This window comes from Sminthopsis crassicaudata, chromosome 3, assembly GCF_048593235.1.
Source record: "Sminthopsis crassicaudata isolate SCR6 chromosome 3, ASM4859323v1, whole genome shotgun sequence".
NCBI lineage: Eukaryota > Metazoa > Chordata > Mammalia > Dasyuromorphia > Dasyuridae > Sminthopsis > Sminthopsis crassicaudata.
Genome location: NC_133619.1, coordinates 82,975,456 through 82,982,020, shown reverse-complemented (window position 1 = coordinate 82,982,020; position 6,565 = coordinate 82,975,456).

Sequence of the window (6,565 nt, the reverse complement as noted above, 5' to 3'; positions counted from 1 at the left end):
CTCTTGTGTGTAAATCTCAGGGACAGTTTCAATAATGGTTAAGGAAAAACTATTCTTGAATTGGGCGAAATCTTTTTTTTTTTTTTTCATTCATATACGATAATTTATTTAGCCATTCTCCAATTGGTGAGCAACCACTCAGATTCCAGTTTCTTGCCACCACAAAAAGGGCTGCCACAAACATTCTTGCATATACAGGTCCCTTTCCCTTCTTTAAGATCTCTTTGGGATATAGGCCCATTGCTGGATCAAAGGGTATGCACAGTTTGATAACTTTTTGAACATAGTTCCAAAGTGTTCTTCAGAATGGCTGAATTCTTTCTTTTTTTTTTTTTTTTTTTAATTTTTTTTTTTTATTATATATATATATATATTTTATAATATTATCCCTTGTATTCATTTTTCCAAATTACCCCCCCTCCCTTATTCCCTCCCCCCGACGACAGGCAATACCATACATTTTACATGTGTTACAATATAGTCTAAGTACAATACATGTGTGTGAATATCATTTTCTTGTTGCACAATAAACATTAGAATCCGAAGGTACATGCAACCTGGGCAGACAGATATTAGTGCTAACAATTTTCATTCCCCTCCCAGTGTTCCTTCTCTGGGTATAGTTATTTCTGTCCATCATTGATCAACTGGAAGTGAGTTGGATCTTCTTTATGTTGAAGATTTCCACTTCCATCAGAATACGTCCTCATACAGTATTGTTGTTGAAGTATACAGTGATCTTCTGGTTCTGCTCATTTCACTCAGCATCAGTTGATTTAAGTCTCTCCAACCCTCTCTGTATTCCTCCTGCTGGTCATTTCTTACTGAGCAATAATATTCCATAACTTTCATATACCACAATTTACCCAACCATTCTCCAACTGATGGACATCCATTCATCTTCCAGTTTCTAGCTACAACAAAAAGAGCTGCCACAAACATTTTGGCACATATATGTCTCTTTCCGCTCTTTAGTATTTCTTTGGGATATAATCCCAGTAGTAGCGCTGCTGGGTCAAAGGGTATGCACAGTTTGATAACTTTTTGGGCATAATTCCAGATTGCTCTCCAGAATGGCTGGATTCTTTCACAACTCCACCAGCAATGTATTAGTGTCCCAATTTCCCCACATCCCCTCCAACATTTGTCATTATTTGTTCCTGTCATCTTAGCCAATCTGACAGGTGTGTAGTGGTATCTCAGAGTTGTCTTAATTTGCATTTCTCTGATCAGTAGTGATTTGGAACACTCTTTCATGTGAGTGGATATAGTTTCAATTTCTTCCTCTGAGAATTGTCTGTTCATATCCTTTGACCATTTATCAATTGGAGAATGGTTTGGTTTCTTATAAATTATGGTCAGTTCTCTATATATTTTGGAAATGAGACCTTTGTCAGAACCTTTGTTTTTAAAAATATTTTCCCAATTTGTTACTTCCCTTCTAATCTTGTTTGCATTAGTATTATTTGTACAGAAACTTTTTAGTTTGATGTAATCAAAATCTTCTATTTTGTGATCAATAATGATCTCTAGTTCTCCTCTGGTCATAAATTCCTTCCTCCTCCACAAGTCTGAGAGGTAGATTATCCTCTGTTCCTCTAATCTATTTATTATCTCCCTCTTTATGCCTAAATCATGGACCCATTTTGATCTTATCTTGGTATATGGTGTTAAGTGTGGATCCATATCTAATTTCTGCCATACTAATTTCCAGTTTTCCCAACAGTTTTTTCCGAATAATGAATTTTTATCCCTAATGTTGGAATCTTTGGGTTTGTCAAAGATTAGATTGCTATAGATGTACCCTTTTTTGTCCTTTGTATCTAATCTGTTCCACTGATCTACCGGTCTATTTCTTAGCCAATACCAAATGGTTTTGGTGACTGCTGCTATATAATATAGCTTTAGATCAGGTACACTTAGACCACCTTCCTCTGAGTTTTTTTTCATTAGTTCCCTTGCAATTCTTGACCTTTTATTCTTCCATATGAATTTTGTTGTTATTTTTTCTAGGTCATTAAAATAGTTTCTTGGGAGTCTGATTGGTATAGCACTAAATAAATAGATTAGTTTGGGGAGTATTGTCATCTTTATTATATTCGCTCGGCCTATCCAAGAGCACTGAATGTCTTTCCAATTATTTAAATCTGATTTTATTTTTGTGGCAAGTGTTTTGTAATTTTTCTCATATAATTCCTGACTTTTCTTTGGTAGATGGATTCCCAAATATTTTATACTCTCAACATTTGTTTGGAATGGAATTTCTCTTTGTATCTCTTGCTGTTGCATTTTGTTAGTGATATATAAAAATGCCGAGGATTTATGTGGATTTATTTTGTATCCTGCCACTTTGCTGAAATTTTGAATTATTTCTAGTAGCTTTTTAGCAGAGTCTTTGGGGTTCTCTAAGTATACCATCATGTCATCTGCAAAAAGTGATAGTTTAATTTCCTCATTTCCTACTCTAATTCCTTGAATCTCTTTCTCGGCTCTTATTGCCGAGGCTAGCGTTTCTAGTACTATATTGAATAGTAATGGTGATAGTGGGCAACCTTGTTTCACTCCTGATCTTACTGGGAAAGGTTGCAGTTTATTTCTATTGCATATTATGCTTACTGACGGTCTTAAATATATACTCCTGATTATTCTAAGGAATAGTCCATTTATTCCTATACTCTCAAGAGTTTTTAGTAGGAATGGATGTTGGATTTTGTCAAATGCTTTTTCTGCATCTATTGAGATGATCATATGGTTCTTATTAATTTGATTATTAATATGGCCAATTATATTAATAGTTTTCCTAATATTAAACCAGGAATTGGGCGAAATCTTAAGAAAAGCAAGCCTAGCCCTTATGACCTCAGAAATGTTGGGTAATATTGCTTCTACCCTACCATACTTCTTTGTAGAGGTGGGATACTATGGGTGGACTACTATAATTATCAGCATTTTCAAAATGTTGATTAATTTTGGCTCTCTTGGAAAGGTAGGACAGAAGGAACTATTAGGAAATGTAAGTGACATAAAAACAAAAAATATTGATATAATTTTATTTTTTAAAGTATTTAGTTGGAGAAATAGAGAGTTGGTCTCAAAGATAGGAGGTCATGGTATTCAGTCTCCTGCCTCTGATACATATAAGTCTAGATAAGTCTTTTAATCTTAGAGCCTTATACAATAACTATCTAACACTATAATTTTCAGAAAGGAAACCAATCTGCATTAGAGGGAATTGCTCAGTGTTCCTTATGCTGATAAAATTACAGTTCAGTCCAAAAATAAAACAAAACACCACCACTACTTCCCCCCTCCCCACCCCACTACAAAAAAGCAGAACAAAGCCTTGGTAGAACTTAGTAATATCTAATTTGTAATATAATGGTTTTACATTAATTTATTTTAATCATACTTTTAAAAAATCGAATCACCATAAGCATTTATTATAGACAACTAACATTTAAGGCTATTAGACTCCAAAAAAGTCATTTCAGACAGTCATGCGAGCAGGCAGAAACATAGGTTAGCTTCAGAAGCTCAACATCCTCCTTTTCCATATACAAAAACACCAGCTTATAGGATTTAATAGTGGAAAGGATCTGAAAACTAATCTAACTTCTTCATTTTAAAGATGATAAAACTGAGACCCTAGAAAGTAAACTTAGTTACTGAGTAGTTCAAGCAAAATTTGAACTTAGATCCTCTTATCTGTACCTTTTGCAAAATCTGTACCTGCTTGATATTGTTGCTAGCACACAGAAAGCACTTAGTAAATGTTTGTTGACTTTATATTTAAATATATACATATATACACACATGTGTGGATACACATGTAAACATATACACACATATAATTAAAACACAAAGAAAGAACATTTGGTTACAGTTGGGAGTATACCATTTGTATGACTCAGAATACTTTATATGCTGATTTTTAACATATACTTTTTGACAAGCTATTAAGTTGCATGGGCAGGACTTAAATACCCTCACATCTGCCCAGCAGTGCTTGTCTACAGCAAGCTCTTTTACAAACTGATTTGGCGGCTTTTGTTGAGGATGATACTATGAGATCTTTCTTTTATGCTTATCTACTTTGGTAGCCCTAGAAATACGAGGGGCCAGTGGCAGGGTTTGTTGTTGTTGCTGGGTTAGCCTTCACTATAAATTTCAATTTGCTTAGTGAGGAAGTCTCCACCCAAAGGGACAGAAACACAGATTTACCTCATTTTATGTCTTAGAGGTGATCATGAAAAATTATTAATCAGAAGATCATAGCATTGGGACAGAACTTAATGAACCAGTGAACAGAGAACAGAGAAATCTAGTGATGAATAAGACATGATTTTGTGTTTGAAATAATGATGCTTTTAGAAAACTTTTTGTAAACTTATATTTTTAAATAAAAGAACAGAGAAGCAGATACTTCAAAATATTTACCTCAAAGAAATACCATCTAATACAATGATTCTTAACCTGTAGTCTGTGAATATTAAAATTTATTTATAATTATTTTAATATAATTGGTTTCCTTTGTCATCCTATGTAGATTTTCTATGCATTTGAAAATGTGATTTTTGAGAAAAGGTTTGTAGTCTTTACCAGATAGCTGAAGGAGGCCATGACACAAAAAAGTTAAAGATCCGGGATAAATGAGAACCCTGACAAATAGTCCTGTACTATGAAGTTGTTTTTTTTTTAATCCCATCACTTAAAGTACTTTCTCTTTTTTCAAAATTTATAGAATACTTTCTTACAATTACTAACCACCTTCTATTATGTATTTATATATGTATATATTGTGTTTCTCCAAGTCTCAGGTAATGTCTTGATAATTTAAAAAAAATCTTTGAATCTCCATGACCTTGTATCCCCCAAAATACACACATGATGGGGTTGATGGGGGTGGGGGAAGGAGGGGAAAAATTGGAACAAAAGGTTTGGCAATTGTCAACGTTGTAAAATTACCCATGCAAATATCGGATAAATAAAAACTATTTTAAAAAATAAACTAATAAATATGGTAATAAGTAAAAAAAAAAAAAAAAAAAAAAAGAATGATATGGTTATAAAAGGAAAATCTTAACAATGAAAGCAATGGTTATTTAATGAGGAGGAATCAATTGGTCATGAAATAAATGAAAATTTGTTTTCCAACCCTTGACTCTCTTTTGTTTCTTTTTTATGTAATGAATTTAGTTTCATTTGACTGTTCTTTTTGTTAATATTGTTGAAATCACTGTGTAGATTATCATTTTTATTCTATTCAATTCTCTTTGCATTCATTTATACAAGTTGTCTAGTTTTTTCTTAATTCTTCTTATTAATTTTTTCCGGCATGATAATATTCTATAGCATTCATACAGAACAACTGGTCTGGTCATTCCCTGAGGGATGGGCATCTACTTTGTTTCTAGTTCTTTGCTACCATAAAAGGGGTCCTATGAAGATCTAAGTACATGTGGGGCCTTTCTGTCTTTGATTTCCTTGACTACTTTGTCACAACTTAATTAGTTAGGTTGATTTTTTTTTCCCCTTTTTGAGGCTGGGGTTAAGTGACTTGCCCAGGGTCACACAGCTAGGAAGTGTTAAGTTCACCAGATTTGAACTCGGGTCCTCCTGAATTCAGGGCTGGTGTTCTATCCACTGTGCCACCTAGCTGCCCCTAGTTAGGTTGATTTAAGGCAATGGACTTGGAGTGAGGAAAGCCTCTGTCTAAACACTTACTGAATAACATTGGATAAGTCACCATCTCATTTTCTTCATCTGCAAAATAGGGATATTGAAGTTCCTTCTTCATAGAATTACTATGAGAATCAATATGTCAGATGCTTTGTAAACCATAAAGTTCTGTATAAATGTTAGCTTCTGTTATTATTATTGGAGACAAAGCATTACAGAATAGAACCAAAGAATTTCTGAGTGGAGAAGGATGTTAAAAGGTTTCTCATCTAACCTCATTCTCCAAATGAAGAAACTGAAGCTCAGAGAGGAAAAAAATAGCTTCCTTAAAGTTACACAACTAGTAAGTAGTCTCCTACTCCCAATGTCTCCTAATTCCAAATGCATTATATTATGCTGTCTCATCTCATCCTAGGTATTATATTGTACCTATACTGGGTATCCTCAGTAACTGGGTGCTGTTGGCAGAAAGGGACTGGAATCTTGATGGAATTGCTCCCTGGGATGGATAAGGAAGGGCACTGATAGAAATCATAGACCAGGGGCAGCTAGGTGGCGCAGTGGATAGAGCACTGATAGAAATCATAGACCCACCCTCTGTGGAGGTCATAGGTGGTCCCACAAATTAAGTCAACTCCCTGAGGTTAAATTTCCACTATAAATTTGTCAATGACTAATGCCATCTTTGTTGAATCCATCTTGAGGTTATAGCCCACCACAGCACTCTGCCTCTTGATCTCTTTCCCTTCCCCTCTCCCTCATGCCACGTGCTGTCTCTCCTCTCATCCCTCCTCATGCCTAAAAACCCTTTCCTTACTAACTATATGATTTCCCAATTCTATTTCATATTTGCCATTCCTGGTGTCTATTGTATTTCTTCACTTTG